Source organism: Apis cerana, linkage group LG8 (genome assembly GCF_029169275.1).
Source record: "Apis cerana isolate GH-2021 linkage group LG8, AcerK_1.0, whole genome shotgun sequence".
NCBI lineage: Eukaryota > Metazoa > Arthropoda > Insecta > Hymenoptera > Apidae > Apis > Apis cerana.
In genome coordinates this window covers 9,759,349-9,781,741 of record NC_083859.1, presented here as the reverse complement: position 1 = coordinate 9,781,741, position 22,393 = coordinate 9,759,349, and the positions used below count along the sequence as shown (strand labels likewise).

At 37.6% G+C, this 22,393-nt stretch overlaps 1 protein-coding gene across 28 annotated transcripts in view; it reads right to left on the bottom strand.

The window, feature by feature from the left end:
• The window catches only part of LOC108002604 (polypyrimidine tract-binding protein 2), a 429,375-nt gene that overhangs the window by 193,404 nt on the left and 213,578 nt on the right, over positions 1–22,393 (bottom strand). The gene's annotated exons all lie outside the window — the stretch shown is intronic.

The window sequence follows — 22,393 nt, the reverse complement described above, 5'->3', positions numbered from 1 at the left end:
ATATAATAATTTACTTTCTTAACATTATCTTAATTATTATCTAAGATTATTTCCCTTCAAAATTTTTAAGAACCGTAACACTCTTATTCCAAAATCGAACTTCACTTTCATTTCATATTATATTTCATCTTTCATATTTCATATTCTATATCTCATATTATTCGTTCGAAATTTATTACACTCATTTCCTTCTAATCTGACTCGAAGCAAATATCAATTTACATCTATTAAACAATAAGAATCCATAGGGATACGTATTCCAAAATAATTTGCTTAATTACTCTTAATAATCCGTTTGAACTTCATATATTCAAAACTTTCAAGAACCGCAACACCATTATTATCCACCGTTGTTCGCCATTCCAAAATCGAATTTCATCCCCTTGCCCCCTTCGAAACGAACAACTCGCCCAACGTCTTCCTTTCCTTTCCTTTCCCCTCGACGCAGGGATAGACTCTTGTTCGCCCCCCTCGGATTCTCGGGAATCGAGAGATAAGATAAAACGAGAGAGCAAGAAAGGAGAAAAGAAAAGAAAAGGGAGCTATCGCCACTTTTCCGCCCGGGGAAATGCCTCGTGTGTGGGATTCGGTTGATGCATAGTCAATCTCGGCGCGGTCTCGGGGCGGATGCCGGCAGCGGCTCCGCGGAAAGTCAAATTTGCTCATGATAATGCCGCGAATTTCTCACGGAAAAGTGGAGGAACTGTTTGCGCCCGCAGCTCGTCGCCGTCGTTTTACGGGGCGCTAAGGCGTCCCGGCTCTCTCGCTTCCTTTCCTATTCCCGACTTCCGGGAGGGGAGTGGGTTGGAGGAGGGGGATAGGGGAGAAGAGGATATAGCTCGAGAGGATGAAATACCTCTGGTGTGAATTTAAGTTTGCTCGGGGTCGGGACTGGATAATCGCGGGGTTAATCCTTTGGAACGATTGTTCCAAAGAAGTTGGGCGCGTGTATTTTTCCCCTTCCCTGGTTCGAGGATAGGGGGAGAGGAGGTCGGAGAGGAACGTAAGGAGCAAGTTTGAGATTTTTTTCCCCCTCCCCGTGGAAAAATAATATTGTACGCGTTTTTCAATGCAGTTCTTTTTTGAAAGCGATAGATATATGGAAAGTGCGAGGATTATATTTATATTCTTATATTCTTCTATATTTTTCGTCGATACGTGAAAAGTGTGATCGAAATAGTTATTTAATTTTATTAGTGGAAAATTTAAAGAGATACTTAAAAGAACGTATGTGATTCTTAGAAAATCTGATTGATTTTCAATGCGTAAAAGAAATTGAATTTCAGGCAGAATCAAGTAACGATTTAAAATAATTCGATTAAAATACAAGCAAAATTTGTAAATACAAACGCAAAATAAAAACAAGCATTATAAATAAAATGTAAAAATCGGAATACGAATATAAAATCTAGAGATAAAGAAATAATAATAATAAAAAAGAATTATCTAAAAAACTAAAAATACTCAGACCTTCAAAGAAATATCTAAAAAAAATTAACCTATCATCGTGAATCAAAATCTCGAAATTTATTTTTAAAACCAAAAGAAATTAAAAATCACATCGAACATTCAACGAAGAAAATTCGAATCCTCCCCCTCAAAAGATATTTTAAAGAACGAGGAGGTAAAACCCGAAATAGCACGAACCTAACCTAAAAATCATCGTGAATGAAAGCGTAGAAATCTATTTCTAAACCAAAATCAACGAAAAGAAATTAAAAATCACACTCAAAGAACAAAACTCGAACCTTCCCCAAGAGATATTTTAAAGAACGACGAGATAAAACCTGAAATAGCACGAACCTAACCTAAAAGTCATCGCGAATCAAAGCCTCGAAATCTATATATATATATATATATCTCTAAAACCAAAATCAACGAAAAAAAAATTAAAAATCATATCAAACACTCGAAATAAGAAAACTCCCCAAGAGATATTTTTAAAGAACGAGGAGATAAAATCTGAAATAACTTAAAAGTCATCGCGAATCAAAGCCTCGAAATCTATATATATATCTCTAAAACCAAAATCAACGAAAAAAAAATTAAAAATCACGTCGAACACTCGAAGAAGAAAACTCGAAACCTTCCCCAAGAGATATTTTAAAAAAACGAGAACGAGGAGATAAAACTTGAAATAAAAACAAACTTTAAAAAAATTAACTTAAAAATTGATCAAAGTTCGGAAATCTATTTCTAACCTGGAGAAAAAGGATCGTAAAGGCTGGAGGGGGAGGAGAATTCCTCGATGGAGGAAGGAGAGAAGGAAAAATGGAGCGTCGTCTACTCGGTTGGATTAATGTCGTTCTAACGAACCGTGGCTTCCGGTTTAAAGAAAACGTTACGCCCATCTCGTGGGACTCCTCGTTCCTCCGTTATACTCGAGGGGCTACTTCAGGATCGATTACTAAACTTGGGACATCGATTCCCGCTCGTTTAAGCCTCGCCCATCGATTCCCGTGTCAATTCCATGCCGCGGTTATTCGTCAATCTTGTCGATTTTCATTTGAGGCCGGCCTTCCACGATCCGGATGCAATTTGGAAAACAACCGGGAATGCCATGAATGGAATTCTTGGGAATGGAACTGATGCCAAGTCGATGTGCAACACAACAAGTCCTCCAATGAAAAAAGATTTAAAGAAACTTTTATTCGATTTCTTTCTTTTCTTTTTTTTTTTTTTTTATATGAAAATGATTGCTTGATTACAAATTTTGAATCGTTCAGTTGCTGAAGTCCTCGAAAAAATGTAAAGTTCTTGGAAATTTTTTAAAACCGTTCGAGTCGAGAGAAAATTCTAGAAATTCTAAAAATTTTGAATCGTTCGATTGGAAGTCTTGGAAAAAATGTAAAGTTCTCGGAAATCTTTCAATTGAAGAGAGGAGAGAAAATTCTAGAAATTTTGAACTACCGAATTAGAAACCCGTTCAATTCCTAGGTACGTCGAAAATGAGATCATCTCTCTAAATTGGTGAAGTACGTGAAGAGAAGTCGATTCATCGGGCTTCGAGTCTATTTCAACTTTGTATAAAAACAATCCGTCAATTCCTGCTCCGGAACAAAGGAATCGAAAATCAGAGAGGGATCACCCGGACAAAAGACGTTCTTTTCTTTCTGTTGCGCGTTGTAATTTCTTAGCAGGTGATGGTATACGGATAAATTTTACGGTGACCCAATTTCCCCGAGATTTCTGGCACGCGTTAAGCGATCCGCGTCCCAAAAGTCCCGAGATCTCTCGCCGATCTCCCGGGGTGAGCATCAAAAAGCGAGCGGACGTCGTGATTTACGGGGCGAAATTTTGCCAATTCTCGAAGGAGTCGAGGCGGGCCAGGTTTGGCGAGGCACGAGCGTGGCAGGTAAGCTTTCCGTGGCTGGGAAAATTCGAGGGGTTAGGGCTACCAAGGGCAATATAAATCCCCTTAAATTGCAACCACGACCTTCGATCTCGAGGCAATTATTCTCTGAACGTAGCTTTCTTTCGCCTGGTTTCCTTTGATTTTCGAAAACGAAAATCTCCTCTTTGTTTGGAATGTATGCATTCTCGAGTAATTCACCTGCTCCTAATAAATATTACGAATTATTTCCAGATTGAAAGATCGACATCTTTTAGAAGGAATAATTGAAACTTATAAGTTCAATTTTATAAAATAATTACATTCTTGGCTTCGTTTAACTTACATGCCAGAATCATATTAAGATAACTTGTCACATTTATTGTCACAAACTTTTGCACTTGGAATTTCCCCTTACCTCTCCCTTCTACTGCAATTATAGAATACAGAGATTAGAGAATTATTTCGATCGTTAAATTTTCACTTCTGCTATTTCTGACTTGGCTACGTCACGAGAGAAAGAAAAAGAAAGAAAGAAACGTATCCAGGAAGAAAGCAGGGAAATAAATAAATGAAATTGGAAATAATTTTCTCCGCGATATATAAAAGTTTTGGGAAACGTTCGGTCGTGTGTTGGAGGCGGACACGTGAGCGGACGATCAAGCGGAACACGGCGATAAACCGGTCACGTAGACATAGCGGGAACGCGTAACAGGGCGACATTTGTTTCGACCGCGGAGAAATGGTGGCGCGATCAAATTTGCATGAGCTGTCCTCGAGAGATCCCGCTCTCCGCCTCTCCGCATCCGCAATTTTTCGTTAATGCCTCGTCCGGAAAATTGAAACGATCGCTCGACGATTTGTATTTTTCTCTCCGATCGTCGCGTTTCAATCGTTCTCGAGCTATTCTTCTTCTCGCGATCTTATCGTTTTTATAAAACGGTCAGGATCGCCTGAAAATATTATTATTCCGATATTTTCAACAGCTTATTTTTTCAAAAATTTTTATACCAGCGGAGCTTAATTATTCGCAATTTTTATTGTCAAATGTATCACTCTTGGAATTGAACTTATAATAGATAGAATAGATTTCGTAACTCTCTACAGCGACTCGAGAGGCTCGCCTTAAACTCCCTAAAAAATTTAATTCTACTCTCTCAAACGTTCTTATTCCCAATATACCGTGCGTTTATACAAGTTCTGAACAAACCTGAATATTCCATCTCCAAAATGTCCCTGGGAGATTCGATATTGAAATCACGATCCACGCGAAATTCGAAAAAACGAAGGAATCGAAGGAATTGGAGTTGCAATTTCGATGAAAATTCTGGATCGCCTTGGCGTGTGTGATCAATCGTCGGTCGAAAAAAGGAGTAGAGAGAAATTTCTCCTTCGTTTCGTGGGCTAAAAGAGACAGACGGGTAGAGAGAGAGAGGGATGGAAGGAAGATTTAAGTGGATAAGACCGCAAGTGGTAGACCCACCGCTTTCGATGTTTGTCTGACCATCACGGTCTGTTGCTACTTGGGCGGAAGTTCGTCTCGGCGTTTCTCTCTTTCCGGCCATTTCCGCGGTTTCCGCGACCGTGAAATCGACACTCGAAAAGCTTCCAACACTTCCGTGAACATCTTTGAAATTTTTCCACCCTCCCCTCTTCCATTTTAGTCGCTTGCGAAACAACCTGAATTTTCATTAATTAGTTAATTAAAATTTTAAAACGATTCAACTCAAGTCTGAATTATATATTTAATTACGTATTTCAAGACTTTACAATTTATTGCGAGACTATTCTCTTTTTTTTTTCTTTTTTGCTAAACTTCTTAACATAATTTAGATCGAGATTAACTTGTATGATTGAAATCAATGGAAATAAAAAGTAATTAGTTACAATTTATTCCTTCTATTATTATTATTATTTTTTATTAAGATTAAAACCAAACGATTCGCTTAAAACGATTAAATAATAATAATAATAATAAATAATTAGGCAAATTCTAAATTTCAATAGGAAAAAAAAATTCTTCAAAAGCAATTAAATAAAGGAGAAAATAAATCAAGAGAAGAGAAGAGAAAAAGTTGGGATGGAAATCAAGCAGGGAAGGGCGAGTAATAATTGGAGAAAAAATTCGTAACGATTACAACGAAAAGAATACAAATAATAATTCAAAAGAAATGTTCTTAGGAATCAATTAAAGGAAGAGCACCGATTTATATTAATTCTCCATTGGATATAATGGATGGTAAGGGGGAAAAAAGCTATCCAAGAGACAAAAAGGAATCACGCGCCATGAAGCCGAGTGTCGTGGGACGTTTAATTGAAACGAGAGAATAAAAAACCAGTCACGGAAAAAGGGAGGAGCGAAGGAAGGAAGGAAGGAAGGAAGGAAGGAAGGAAGACGAAAGAAGGATGAACAGGGTCCTCTTTTCGTCTGACAGCCACTGGCTGCTGCAACCTGTTGAATTCCAATCCACGTGGCCGAGAATCTTCTCGAGAAATTATTTTTCCTCGAAATTTTGATCAATTGATTAATCTTCCCCTTCTTTTCGAGAGAAAATATTAACGATCTTTCCAATGCATTTCTGATGATACTCGAATAAGTAAGTTTAGCTCGAAATTTGGATAAATTTTTATCTATTCATATTGCTCTAAAAAAGAAAAAAAATCTCTTTTTTCGATCGAAAAGAAAAACGAACCAACGATTTTCGATTTATTAAACGATTCATTTAAAAGTACGCAATGACGTGAAACCTTGGCAACTTTATAAAGAAAGGAAGAAAAAACATTCGTAAGGAATAAGTGAAACGAAGTTAAAAAAGATTCGGATCGCAGAATAAAAATTACAAAGACGAAACGTTCGAAAGCGGGGACAAGGGCGTCCAGTTCGTTCCTTTTTCGTGTTTAAGAAACGAGGGCCTTCTGTCCCGAGGACGAATCCTCTTTCAACTCTCAATCTGTATTTTACGTTTTTTTCCCTGACCAACGAAACGAAATCGAAAAACACGATTCGGGGAGACGAGTTTAACGAGAACTGTTGAACGAAGATGAGATTCGGTTAATTTTAGAAAAAGATTTAAATCGAGATTTATCTTGTATTCCATTATTTCATTGTTACTCGTTTGAAACTTGAAATACGAAAATCTTAGAAATGAATAAAGTTAATGAAAATTAATATTCGTACGATTCGTGAAAATCTTTAAACGACGACAATTGAAACGTTGAAACAATAATAATAATAATAATAATAATAATAATAATCATAGATAATTCGATACGTAAGTGAACCGAGTTCGTTTGCATATCAAATTTGCATTTACATTTTATACTGCTTAATGAGATGTTCCGTAACATCTCTGGTCAATTTTAATTAACTTCTCCGCAATTAACATTCTCCCTCGCGTTAAATCGTAATTTTATTATCGTAATTTCATGCACGATAATTTATTATTCGAATTCGAATATTAGTTTGAATTTCACTTACCACCGGAGGGATATCAAAAAATCTCTTAACATCCCTAATTTCGGATTCTTACCTGAAACAAAAAAAAAGGGGAAAAAAAAGATAAAACGATCGTCAACTACTTTCTAATTTCCGCACAATTATTTCCCGTTTTCAAAAGAACTCGTTCGAAATTGTAAAATTAGATTTACTGCCACGAAACTACTTTACCTACGAACGATAACATAACCTAATTCTCGCCTGCCTAACCTAAACAACATCGATCGAGAAATGAAAAACGGAACGAAACGTGCTCATTAACACGAACGACCATAAATTTCTAAAACATACATACGGGAAAATTATCACTGCGATACATTCGTGCGCCGATCATAAAATCAATTCAGATTTTCCACACCGTGTGCTCGCAACGAATTGAATGATCAAACTTGGCAAGCTGTTGCACCGTGTTTCTTTGAAGCGAGCGCGGCCAATATAGACGCGTGTGCGATTCGGTAGCGCAATATCCCCTAATGCATCGCGTAAAGATCAACAATCGGTGAATCATGGTGATTGGATACACGAAACATCTGTGTCGCGTTTGATCGTACGTTTCAATACAAACAAACGAGCGAGCGAACGAGCGAACGAACGAACGAACGAACGAACAAGTTACGAGACTTTGTCCCACCGTGAACGCGGCTTTACATTTCACGCTCGGTGCGTACGAGCCGCCAATATTATCTCCGCTGCGGCCAAATACGTACGTGTGCGTACATACTATCGCGAGAAACATTATATTTCCTCGTCAAATTTGTTTTCGTCGTAGGAGAAAATTAATGGAATTGCCGATTTTTTCCCCTTCTTTCTTCCTTTAATTCTTCTTTTTGTTAATCCTCTGGAATCGAAACTTTCGTCAGAAATAGACAGTGTTACGTAGATTGCTAGTAGTTTTTACACAAGAATAAATTTTTACGCGATTAAAGAATCGAAGCTTAGAGATTTGCTCCTTTTCTTATTAACATTTTATCAATGATATTATGGATTCGCGTATTTATTAAAATTGTCCAGCACGTTGTGAAAAATAAAATTGCGGGTCGAGTATCCAAAATTTTTTCTCGAAGGGGCGCGAAGGAAAGGCACGTTCGAAGGACGAAAGATCCTGGCGAAAAATTATCCCGGGTGTACGTGAACAGAACTCGAAGAAGCGGAGAAGGAAACGTGTTTGAAGTACGTGGCTTCTAAAATAGAAAGGAATGATAGGGGACTGTAAAAGGTAGCACACGCCATCAGAAGAAAAGAATGTGGTGGAAAGATGGAGGGAAGTGCAATGACCAAGTGCAGTCGTTGGCTGTGCGATGTTGAGCGCGCCAACGTTACGCTAAGCTGCATCTCCTTGCATTCCTCCGCTTCAAGGTTGAGGTCAAGGCGCGCCTAAACGGCCATACTCTCGGTCTATGCACTCGACGCGCGTGATTAATGAAAAAATACGCCGGGGAAATAAGATTCTTTCTTGCGAGAAAAATTTCAAAATTAGAAAACCTTATGAATTCTCTTAAAGATCTTTATTACAGAAATTCCTTCTCTGCGAAAAGTTTTGAATAAAGAAAACATTTGCAATTATCAAAATCAATGAACGAGAATATTAATTGGCGAAATTATAATACGTGCAATTCTTGGACGTTTGCTTATAAATTGCACAAACCATTGTTACTTCGATAAAAACTTAAAGGTTTCCTAACACAATTTATCACCTAACTTGCAAAAACTCTTTATTCGCGTCACAGAAATTTCTTTCCTGCAAAAAGTTTCGGATAAGGAAACGATTATCGAATCAATGAAAATATTAATCGGCAAAATTATAATAGCGAACTTCCTCAATGTTCATTTATAAACTGTACAATTTCCACCATTAACCAAAAAATTGCTACTCACATTTACCCGACAACAACAACAAACCAGAACAAACAACCCAATCGTCGTCCCAGCATCAAGTTAAAGAAATCCTTTATAAATTTCTTCTAAAATACAATTGAAACTCGGAATGAAATCCGAATGGAAAGAACATCCATGAGCCGAAATTAAAAAAAAAGAACCAAGCTCGTCCCGCTGCCAACTTTAATCAACCTAACCTAACCTAACCTGACCTAACTCGCAACAAAACCGAATAAACTTCAAAGTCTCGCGGGAGAGGGAGATCCTTGGGTTCGAGGTCGAAAAATTAAAGGGGAAAAAAAGAAAAATCGCCGAACTTGGAAAGAGCATCGATCCTTGCCCAGGAGTGGAGACACGTTTTCCAGCCAGGTGTGCGGGAAAAGGAGAAAAAAGAATAATAAAAGGGCGAGACGGAGGCGGCAAAAGAAGGGAGAAATAATTCAAATCAAAGGCTCGAGGGGGGAGCTGCGCGTGTGTCGGCCGGCCCCATATAACCTTTTAGCCTAGTCGAGAAATTGCCAGCCCCGCCGTCAAGCTCCTGCAAAAGGACGGAGCGTCGCCTTTTTTTTCCAGCACTGATTCCATTTCACAAGAGCTTCTCAAGAAGATGAAACTTTTCGCCATCCGTACTCCTCCTCCACGTTGATTATTCGTATGCAGTGGATGATCACGTACGTGATCCTCTCCCCCCTTTCCTCCGTCTTTGTTGCGCTCGAATGGTATGTGCTCGATAATTTATGCGAAAATATTTGAAAATAACGAGATGGTGTCGATCTTGTCGTTATTCGAAGAGGAGAGAATTTGCATATTTGCGCCTCTGTTCTGGAAACTAAGAAAAATTCGTAAAAGTAAAAGTAACGATTCTGATATGAATTATTTTGAGATAACCGATTAAACTGTCCAAAATTTATAATTGCTCTATTCTACTCTTGCAAAGGAAGCAAAGTTCGTTAAAAGTATATCCGATTTTTAGGGGGACGAAAACGATCACGTTTCTCTCGAAGAATAATTGTTTCGAGAGGGGGGAGGAGGAGAGAGAAGAAGAAGAAGAAGAAAGAAGGTTTTAAACGCGAAAGAGTGAAATCAAGGAAAGAATATTCACCAACATTGCACGTTTCCAAGGATAGTTTAAATGCATTCCCGATCGTTCTACTTCCAAATGATCGATGTCTCGAATCTCTTTACGTATTACGCAAGAAGAAAGTGCGCCAAGGACCGAATAAAATAAATAAAAGATGAAGAGATACAATGATTTATGTCTAATAGCATGGATACTTTTCCTTCGCAATCCTCAACTAGTTCGAATAATTTCCAGCAAATCTCTTAGCTCTCTACTTCAACTGTTCGGCAATTCCATCTCGCAGCACTCACAATCCTTCAACGTATGTATCTTTAATTTCAATCGTTATATCCTTTTACAATAATTTCCTCGACGATGCCTTAACAATCCTCGAACTCCACGTTGAACAATCCTTCGTATCAAATTATTAATCACGAACCAAAATTACGTGAACGTGCATCGCTTAAAAGTTTATATTCTATCTTGAAAAGAAGAGAGAGAAAGAGAACGAGAAAGAAAAAGAAAATTCTTGGAGGGAGCTCCTTTTTTAAAAGAAGACGCGCTTCGAGAAAGCGTCCACCATTAATCACAAAATTGAATCTGAACCGGCACGAAACTTTGCACCGTCCATTATTCGGCCGGCAAGATATAGAATCACGGTTTCTATATTTGCGCGTGGCAGAGAGAGAACCCGTTTGGAAGGCTGTCTGGCCACACAGGCAGGATGTGATTATAGACTTGACGACCTCACGCTGGCCAGATTACATTGTTGAGCCGAGCACACCGAGCCTCGCAATGCCATTCGACCTTGCCAAACTACCTACAAACTTGAAATACCGATCATCCCGATGAAACGATCTCGTTCCGGATTAAATTGCCCTTTTGGTCATTCCATGCCCTTTTCACGTCATATCTTGACCCATTAATTAAGAGAAGACGGGTTAACTCGAGTCCCACCGTCCATTGCGTTCGTTTAATTTAATTTAACTCGCCTGAGAATTACGCGGGAACTGGCTATTAATGATTAAAACACGGCCTTTGCCGAAATACGCGAAGGTTGGCCGGATCCTAATTGCGCGCGTCGCTCTATTAATCCGTGTTTATTCGGACTTTAATGGATCGCGGATTTCACGGAAATCTTGGAAATTTCGTGGAATTTCGGGGAAAAGAAAATCGAAGAAAGGAATAGTAGGCATTGAAAAATTGGCCTACAGATACTAGGTTGCTGATATTTATAAAGTGTGATAAATACTTTGGAGATAATCGTATCGTGTTTAAATTTATAAAACAATCGCGGATTTCACGGAAATCTTGGAAATTTCGTGGAATTTCGGGGAAAAGAAAATCGAAGAAAGGAATAGTAGGCATTGAAAAATTGAGATACAGATACTACGTTGCGTTTCTGATATTTATAAAGTGTGATAAATACTTTGGAGATAATCGTATCGTGTTTAAATTTATAAAACAATCAAAGACAATGTATAGAGGAAAATTTAAGTTGTAACTGGAGATTACAATTTTATCGTATTTAGTTTACTAGAATCTTTGGACCCAAGGAAAAATTATAAATTGAAAACGTAATAGTACTTTGGAGATAATTGTATCTAAATTTAGTTTAAATTTATAAAACAATCATAGGGAAAAATTTAAGTTTCTATATAAATAACGATTACAATTTTATCGTATTTAGTTTACTAGAATCTTTGGACGCGAGGAAAAATTATAAATTAACGTTAAAAACGTAATAATACCTTGAAGATAATTGTATCGCGTCTAAATTTAACAATCGAAGATAATAATTTCTCGTATATAGGGAAAAATTTAAGTTCCTATATAACTAGAGATGACAATTTTATCGTATTTAGTTTACTAGAATCTTTGGACCCAAGGAAAAGTTATAAATTAACGTTAAAAACGTAATAATACTTTGGAGATAATTGTATCTAAATTTCGTTTAAATTTATAAAAATCATAGGGAAAAATTTAAGTTTCTATATAAATAGCGATTACAATTTTATCGTATTTAGTTTACTAGAATCTTTAGACCCAAGGAAAAATTATAAATTAACGTTAAAAAACGTAATAATACTTTGGAGATAATTGTATCGCGTCTAAATTTAACAATCGAAGATAATAATTTCTCGTATATAGGGAAAAATTTAAGTTCCTATATAACTAGAGATGACAATTTTATCGTATTTAGTTTACTAGAATCTTTGGACCCAAGGAAAAGTTATAAATTAACGTTAAAAACGTAATAATACTTTGGAGATAATTGTATCTAAATTTCGTTTAAATTTATAAAAATCATAGGGAAAAATTTAAGTTTCTATATAAATAGCGATTACAATTTTATCGTATTTAGTTTACTAGAATCTTTAGACCCAAGGAAAAATTATAAATTAACGTTAAAAAACGTAATAATACTTTGGAGATAATTGTATCGCGTCTAAATTTATCGATCAAAGATAATAATTTCGTGCATAGGGAAAAATCTAAGTTCCTACGTAACTAGAGATTTTACAATTGTATCGTATTTAAAAATTTGTTGACTGAAAGAAAAATTATTAAAAATCAACGTTAAAATACGATTTTCAAACAAAAATTAGCAGGAGGAAGGAAAAAACACGTGCTTACGTGCCAAAATTTTCGAGAACAATAATCGAGATCCGATCCATCGAACGAAAAACGGAGTCGTTGTTCGTCCTCCTCGGCGTGAAATTCGCGTAAAAAAAAAGAAAGAAAGAAAGAAACGGGAGAGGAGGGGAGTGGCGTGGAACGAAGCGCGTGGAGCGAGAGAAAGGACGCGCAAAGGGATTTTCAGATAATGTGACAGGCGAGAAACAGGCGAAAGCCCTTAGAGCGGCGTTCCCCTCCGCCATACAGGCGAAATGCGACCGTTTACTTTCTATAAAGCGGCGAAACACTGTCGTTCCATTACGATTCCGTCTGTTCTTCGATTCGACACCTCGACACGCGATGGCGGGTCTACCGACGAGAACAGACTTTTATCGGGGGGAGAGGGAATTTTCGAAAGGGATTGCTCTATGAATTTTCGGGAATGAAGAGAAATTTCATTAACCCAGTCCCGCGAAACTGATCGAGTCTGGCTTACATACAGGATTTCTTTCTTCTCGAAGATGTGAATCATATCGAAAATGGAGGTAACGATATACGTAATAATCGATCATTTTTCCCAAACCTCGCTCAAACGACAATCGTGCAATCGTGACGAGTCGGAAGGGAGAAACTGAGCATCGACACTCAGACGGGAGGGAAAAGACAGAGAGATTTTCGTGAGTGATATCAACCTGTCGACGTTAACGCGACAGCGAGGCGAAAACTTTTAAAGCTTTTTTCTTCTCGAAAGATATATATCCCTTTATATATATATTCGACGGAATGGAATCGTTTCGAAACGAAATTCCTCTCTAGAATAGCACGAGGTATAAAGGATCGAAGATTGAATTGGAAGGAAACTTTGGGGATTTTTTAGTGATTTCATTGGTCTAGCGAATCTCTCAGAATAGAAAGAACGTATCTCCGTCTCTTTTAAACGATATTTTCAGCACTTGAATTTCGTTTGAATCGTACAATAAGCATCGTCAGCAAATCGAATTAATTCCTCTCCCCTTAAAATAATCGCGGAAGAAAAAGCGAAAAGAGAAGAAACCGACCGAAACCACCTAACCCTGAAGATGATAACTCGAGATTCGAAACTAGATCTCGATTTTCGACGTCCTTTCTCGAATTCTGCGAAAAAATATTCCATCCTCGAAATCCACTTCTCTCGCTCCCGCGCGCTCGCAACGGGACAGGGGATGATAGCGGTGCATAAACACACTTATCGTTTCCCGAGATTTAGAACGCGCGTTCCGTTTGAGCCGTTCCGGAGAGCAGATACACACTGCGAGCAACACGAATATCTCAACCGGCTTATTTACATGCTCCTTCTCCCGCTGTTCCACCGGATAAGGTGCTCGATGGTATCGAAAATGGGGAGAGGGAGGGGGTGCGAGCAACCTCGAAGCGCAGGCGGAATCAACGCTGCCTTTGGTCCAGGCGATTTTTTATTATTCCACGATAATTGTGATATTTCCGATCCGAGAATATTCCAACAAATTCGTCCGAGTGGTATTTTACAGAACGAGGAGGGGCGTTGAATATGCGATATTGGGTCGCATGGGTGGAAAAAAGAACGTAAATTAATAAAAAAAGGAAAAGGGGAAAGAGTAAAAAAAAAAATAATAAAAATCGCATCCACGGAAATGAGTAAAACACGATACGTATACGATTCTTGGGAATATATTAATACCGCGCGAATAGGGGGGGTGTAATATATCGAAATACGAATATAGAACGGTGTGTGAGCGTTCAACAGATGAAACGAGATATAAAATACGCGAGGATGTAAAAATGTATCGCGTGTAGAATAATACGAATGTGAAGCGGTGTGGAATGTAAAAACGTATGAGAACGGTTGAATCACGTATGAGGTGGGATCGGGTATGCAGCGTGCAAAACAAATACGCGGGAATATAGAAATACATATATATATATATATATATAGTGTACATACGTTATAATTTGAAAACGATCAACAACGTATAACCTAAACTGAATTATTAACCGCACAAATATGAAACTAATTAGTCTCAAAAATTCTTCCCACCGACATCGATCCATTGAACATCGATATACGACTCTTTTATACCCTGTGTACAGCATCGGATACCGATACCGCGTGGCTCGATTTTCGAAAACGAAATATTAATTATCAATAAATAATTCCCTACAACGGCCACCGTTATATCTATTCTCCTCTTTAATTAACGCTAATTAATCATAAACAGGCGCGCACAATAGAGAAATAATTCGAATAATTAATGAAAGGGGAGATGGGGGGAAAAAATGGAACAATGAATTTTAACGTTGAGATCGAACGAGAACTGTGAATTAAAACGCGAACGAGTTCGAAATAGGGGAGAGGTTTCATCGAGATTTCTCAAGTGAATGAAAGGGAAGTGTGGGGGGGTGTGTTGCACAGCGAGATCGTCACACCGGAAGCCGGCGTGTCGGATTTGTCGAGGGAAGAATATTCGCGTATTTTGAGACGACGACGACTCTGCAAGAATTTCCCTTCTACGCGCGAATGCAGTTTTCTCTCGGGCAACTCCCGCTCCTCCCTTTTTCGTTATGGAAATAATCGTTTCAAAGCGCTCGATGGGATAGAATTCGAAATGGACGTATGAAATGTATCCGCATGGATGGATGGATGGATGGACGGAGAGGGGGGAAGAGAAGATTAATAAAATGTGTTTCAACCCATATTTTGAAGTTATCCGAGGGATATTGGAAAATTATGTCCTGGATTAAATTTCTTGATTAATATCGTAATATTGAGAAATATTACGCGTATTTTTCTTTCCGCGTATTGGCGAAATTTTTTAACGATGACGTTGGATGAGGAAAATTCGTGGATGATTTTCTTTCAATTCGACGAAGAATATGGTTATAACGAGCGAAATATGGATATTTTTTTTTTTTTTTTGGATCGAAAAACGGATCTTGGAACGAGAATTTTTACTTCACGTCGGAGAAGGAAAACTTTTTTGATCGAATTTCCCTCTTATTTTCGTAGCTTTTCACTGTTTTCACACGCATATAACGTGAATAACGTAACAGAGTTACAACTGGTTTCGGTAGGTTTTCAGTTTGGTAGCTTTTTAATAGACAAAGTTTATATATTTAATTAGTTACACGAAGTTTAAGCGGATTATAGAATATTGGATGTAAGTTACTTTTCGATAAAATGCTTGTTGCTGAATAACGTGTTAATCGATTAACGTTGTTACAGTTTAACGAGTGGCGCGAATCTTTAAAATCTTGATAAATAACCGAAAACTTTTACAAAACTTTGGAAAAATCTTTTAATCGCTAAAAATCGCGCGAATTAATACACCAAAGTGAGACGATTTCTTTGCCAAACATTCTTAAGAAATCCCTAATATACATTGGTTAATATTACAATACTTTTGATTAATTTCTTTCTTCTCATCGAATAGTTCTGATAATGAGTAAATCAATCACTTAAAAGATTAAAAAAAGAACACAAATATTTTAAAAGGTTTCCTTTGGAAACCTTTCGATTCTTTAAATTTCTTTACTCAGATCTGTTCAAAACAGAGAAAAAGGAAGAGAACGAAACACAAAATCGAATGGAATTAAGAAGAAAAATCGCTTTTCTCTTTCCTCAAATCTATTCAAAACGCGAAAGAAGAGAAGAAGAAACGCAAAGAAGAACACGAAAAACATAAAAAAAAAAAAAGATAAGAAGAAAAAACAGAGAAACCAGAAGAAAAGAAATCGCATCTGTTCTTCCACCCAGAAGCGAACGAAATCGGATAGAAAAATCGTTTTCCATTTCAAATTCTCTTGATTCTTTTTCTCAAACCTACTGAAAAAGAGACATCAAAAACAAGATAAAAAAAAGATAAGAAGAAGACGAATCACATCGACTCCTCCACCCAGAAACGAAGAAGAAATCAAGAAGAAAATCATTTTCAAGTTCTCTTAATTTTCTTTCTCAAAAAGCGACACGAAAAACGTAAAGGAAGATAAGAAGAAGAAAGAAACACAAAGAAGAAGAAGAAGACAAATCGATTCTTCCACCCAGAATCGAACCACAGAACCAGGAAGAAAGTCATTCTCCATTTCAAGTTCTCCCAATTCCTTTTTTTGTCAAACCTGCTCGAAAAGCGACACGAAAAAGAAGAAAAAAAAGAAAAAGGTAAGAAGAAGAGACAGAGAAAGCAGAAGAAGACAAATCGTACCGGTTCCTTCACCCAGAAGCGGAAGTGAAATCAGATAGAAAAATCGTTTTCCAGTTCCGCGGGCGGAATTTAGCCACACGAGTGGCGGATTAAAGGGTAAAAAAAGAGGGGGAGAGGGGGTGATCCTCTTCGTTCCGCTTCTCACCTCCCCTCGCCCTGAAAGAATCACGGTATGGCGGCGCGAATCCGCAATATGGCGCGGCCGTCTTTCATCCCTTTCAACCCAACCATCCACCGCTCGAATCTTGGAAAGATTATTAAGACGTGTAAGGGAAGAGCAAAGTAACCCCCTAAGTCTACTTAATGCTCGAGTTCGCCGGCCTGGCATTTAATTATTCCACGACATGATACTCGCTGTTAGTCAAACGCAGCCCCGCAGTGGCTTTATTGCGCAAAAATGAGGATAGGTGTGTTTGGTCTCCCCTTTCAGCGTCGCCAACCGAGCCTTCCTTCACAAGGATTTTCCACGTGCTCCTCCCCTCGTGTTTGAGCCGGTTACAGTTCCCGTTCTCATTTTAACGTTTCCTTTCCACTTCTAAAATTTCCAGTGAAATTTCGAAGGAGGAGAATTTCAAACATTTTCATCGCAAATTTTATTGCGGATATTGTGATTGATCGTCAATTAAGCGCGCGATAAATAATTTCGAATTCAATTTCGGGAAAAGATTACTTTTTTTTCTTATTTAAAGGAAGCTAAATTTTTATTTAATTTTCTATCGAAAAAATTAAGAGTTGCTCTGACCTACTTTTTTTCAATGTCTTCACCCGAAATGGATATTGAACGCGGGGACGATCGAAGAAGGAGACTAATAAGATTCGCGAAAATTCGTGTTAATCGAAAACGATATATTTACGATCTAACTTATTTTTTTCATTATCGATGAAAAAGAAATCTATGGATCGGATAATTTCAAAAATAAAATCGTAAAAAGAAAAACTAGGAGGGGGAACAACGGGAAAGGAAAGAATAAAGAAAGATTAGAAAAAAGAGGAGTTCTCTTTCTTTTTTTTTTCTTTTTTTTTTTAATAAAACGGAAGGAAAGATAACTAAAAATTTCGCAAGGGATTCGCTTTGAAAGAAATTTCGAACCGGCTGGATTTTCATTCTCAAAGGGGCAACCCGGCCTCGCTGAAGCTTCAATAAAGCGGCCCTGTTGGTTACGGTTGAACGAGGGAGTGGTGAAAAGGCTGATTCTGCCCTCCAATTCGTCCTGGGCCGTATTCACTAAGAAAATTACCCCGCGGGCAATCGGAATCGGGCAAGAATTTAAAGAGCCGTGGCTCTTTTTTATACAAAGCCTTTTCCTTTTGCTCGGTCGGACTCACTTGTTGCTGTCAACCTCGGCCATTGTTAGTGAGTTTAAAGCGGTATAAACGGTAATTGGCGCGATTAATAATTTCAATCCCGATGCAATCCGACAGACAAAAGATTACAATTTGAAAAAAATAAGAAAATAAAAAAGAAAAAGCGTTAAAATTTTTATTTGTTATCGAGAAAGTTACGAGTCGAAACTTGTTTGCATCGCGTTCCATTACCCATAATATTTCAACGTGGTAAAAAGTTTTGTTTTAATTAACGTAAAAGGGAGTTTTGTAAGAAAATATATGGAATTTTCTTCGTCTTGGGAGAAATTTTTCTTTTTGAAAATTTTATCAATAGAATTTTGCAAGCTTGCAAGAAAAAGTTGAAAATTCACGAGGACTCTTTTCAGAAAAGATTTACAAATTAGCTTTTTAAAAAATTCATTTTAATTTCTTGATTTTATAATTAATTTCTGAGAGCTCGAAATTCCAGCTCCATAAATTAAATCGTATATAATTAAACACGCTAATTTACAAAAAAAGAAAATGAAAAATATATGTATATAATTTTCAATTTCACAGAAAAGAAAAAAATAATTTCTACCAAAAAGAAAAAAGAAGAAAAAGGAAGAAGAAGAAGAAGAAGAAGAAGCAAACACGCAGAAATGCGCATAGAGAAACATCAGGAGCGCAGCTTATGCGCACTTAGACGTTGTGTTTCCGGGCAAATTCATCCGGAAGTCGAGGAATTAGACGAGCTGTCACGCTTTGGCAAACCGGATTGAATCTGGAACGCTTAGCAGGGACTTCCACTATTCCATGGTCTAAAGATTCTGGCAATTAGTGGTAAGAGATTCTATAAAGGGGTGGCGCGAGAGGGGTGAGATTTCGAATTCAAATGTCGTCGTCACGTTTGACACGGTGACAAGTTCCAGTTATCAGCAACTTCAAACGTGCCACCTGTTTTACCCTAATTCGAGAGTTTCGATTTTGCTCGAGGCGATTGGCAGGCTGAGCCGAGCCGTGATTACGGGCCAATTTCCTGATTTTTAATTTCGCCATTTTGTTCGACGACATTTATATGTTAATATTACTTTCGAAAAAAAATATATATATATACGTATACACACGTAGGAATCGATTCGAGGAATTTCAATTTGGGATAAAAATGTAGAAATTATAAATTGGAAGAGATAAAAATTATCAATTGGAAAATTTGTCGTGACGAGGGAAATTTTTCTATTTATAAAAAAAAAAAAAAAAAAAACGATATTGTTGCGAATGTCGAAAGCACGGGCTAGGATTATGTGTTGGCGTGTAGCGTCGGAATTATGCATAAGAATAGCAGGAATAATATTTTAAAAATAAAATTCGGAAAATTCACTATGAATATAGATTGTGCCTCGAATAAATATTTATGGGCGGAATACGTATACAGAGTATTTCAGAGATTTTCGTACGAATTTTTTTCTACATCCCCTCCTCCCCTCCCCTCCCCCTCCCCCGAAAAGGGATCGCGTAAACGAAATTTCGTGTAGCGATATAAGAAAATAATGTAACGAAATACGATTAGAAATATCTGTATCGCGAACGTTCATACCGATCGAAACAAAAAGCCTAACACCCTAAGCCTCGATTCAAATCCTCCACCAATCGTAAGAATCGTGAAAATGATTAAATGGAAAGAGATGTAAAAAATTTCGAAGATTTTCGAAAGTGAACTTTAATTCCGAACGAAATTTCGCTTAAAAAAAAAGAAGAAGAGGAAGAAAAATTTCAAAAATTCATTTCCACAAACATCTGGACGATCGAACGTCAAAGGATGTTCATGTACCATCATCTCCTTTCCACTATTTTCATTCCAGTTTGCATTAAAATATGCAACGCGCGCATAACATAAAAATAATAAATCTTGGAGTTGTTTCGCGGACGGAGGAGGCTCCGCATCGTGGAATTTCATTTCCTTCTGAATCGTCAACATTCCGAAACATTCCGTTTTACATTATTTATTATTATACGCGGGCGCAGAAGCAACGCATTGGGCACAAATACACGTAGAAGATGGCCGTTTCATCAGGCGCAAGATACATTTCTCATTTCCCCCGTTTTGCAACGCGTTCGCTTTTTAACATTTCAAATCCGGCGAGGATTCTTCAGCCTCGATAAACCTTTGCCAAGGGAACTTTGATCCCGCCCCCCTTACAGGGGGATGCAATCGACGAAATTTTTAATAATTCGGCTTTCTTCATAAAGTCGGGGATTGATAGCTCGACAACAGGCTTGCAACGAGATAGCGAGGGGCGAATCGAATTTTTGTCGTGCAAAAATATAAAAAAAACTCGAATTGCTCGGATCGGCGGACGATGCAACTGAAGGGATGGAAAATCGTCTCGAGGTTTTGATTTTTTTGAATCGAATTGAATCGAGATTCTAAACACTACCATATATTGGTAAAACAATAAATTTCTAATTCTTCGGATTAATAAATTCGCTTATTGCAGATGCTAGTGGCAAAATATATTGGAAACGTATATATCTAGGTTTATCTAGATCGAAGCAGAGAAACGCAAATTTGTATTTAATCTCTTCCGCTGGAACGAAGTGATGCGCGTCGATCGATGATTATTGAGAAATGACGTTTGGTTCAAAATTTGCACGATTAAATTGTGGCAGAGTTCAAACCTAATCCACGCCTGCGCAGATAAAATCTATCATAAATCTGCTACAAAGTTAGGTTAGTATTTGTAATCTCACTTCAATCTTAAAGTTAGAGGTTCCTAATTCTCAAGGAGCCTCAAGTCCGTCTAATAAATCTCAATCGCAACTTCTATTACAATTTCATCATTTTCAAACCTACATGATACTTCAATCTCGAACTCGAGAGGATTCTCAAACACTCTATAGTAATAAATCACAACTTCTATTAAACAATTTTATCAATTTCAATTTCTCCCAATATTTTTTTTTTATTCTCAAAATTCCAAATTGCAATTAATTTTCTACCTTCCTTAGAATCTCAATTCCGACTTTTTTTCAACTTTTATTTCTCTAAATCACCAATTTTAAGGAATCTTTCTTGCAATAATTTTCCATCTCGTATTTCCAACCTCACAAAATACCATTCTTAGAACACCAAAAACCCCAATCACAATTTCCATTGTAATTTTATCAATTTCAAATCTACACCAACTTACTTTCAAACATCCTTTAAGGAATCTTTCTTCCATCCCAAAAATTCCAAATTGCAACTAATTTTCATCTCAATTCTCTTCAAGTATTTCCAACCTCACAAAATACTATTCTCAGAATACTAAAAATCACAATTTCCATTGTAATTTTATCAATTTCAAATCTACACCAACTTACTTTCAAACATCCTTTAAGGAATCTTTCTTCCATCCCAAAAATTCCAAATTGCAACTAATTTTCATCTCAATTCTCTTCAAGTATTTCCAACCTCGCAAAATACCATTCTCAGAACACTAAAAATCCCACATCAATCACAATTTCCATTGTAATTTTATCAATTTCAAATCTACACCAACTTTCTTTCACCATTCTCAGAACACTAAAAATCCCAATCACAATTTCCATTGTAATTTTATCAATTTCAAATCTACACCAACTTACTTTCAAACACCCTTTAAGGAATCTTTCTTCCATCCCAAAAATTCCAAATTGCAACTAATTTTCCATTTCAATTCTAACTTCTCTTCATTATTTCCAACCTCACAAAATACTATTCTCAGAACACTAAAAATCCCAATCACAATTTCCATTGTAATTTTATCAATTTCAAATCTACACCAACTTTCTTTCAAACACCCTTTAAGGAATCTTTCTTCCATCCCAAAAATTCCAAATTGCAACTAATATTCCATCTCACTCTAACTTCTCTTCATTATTTCCAACCTCACAAAATACTATTCTCAGACCAGCAACTCCAAAAATCGAAATCGCAATTTCTACCATTTAATTTTATCAATTCCAAATCGACACCGGCATTTCTAATCCCATCAATCTCGAACGCTTTACTCCCAAGGACCCTGGCTTAACAGCTTCATCCCAGTTCCCTCGATACAAATACTTTTCATACCAATCCACAATATCCAACACGGTTGTACGGTATCACGGGCGATCCGATATTCCGTGGGCGGGTAGGGAACAGAGAAAGAGAGAGAGAGAGGGAGGGAGAGGTGGCGTGGAGAGGAACGGGCTGTACACGGGTTGGAGGCTCGACGCGGCACGTTAATGACAGGAAACCGGCAATATGAACTTGACGGCTCGGTACCGCATCGTGTACCACAGTAACGTACCGACAAACCGCAGGTGCCCCCCGACGACGTGGCCGCTTCGTTGCTATCCGTTACCCTCTCTCCCTCCCCCTCCTCCTCCCTCTTGCGTCAACCATCCATTCCGCCCTCTCATTATCCGTCGAGTTATGTGTGGGTTTGCTCGTAAGGGGTGTCCTCGTTAAGGGAGGATTTTCACACGGG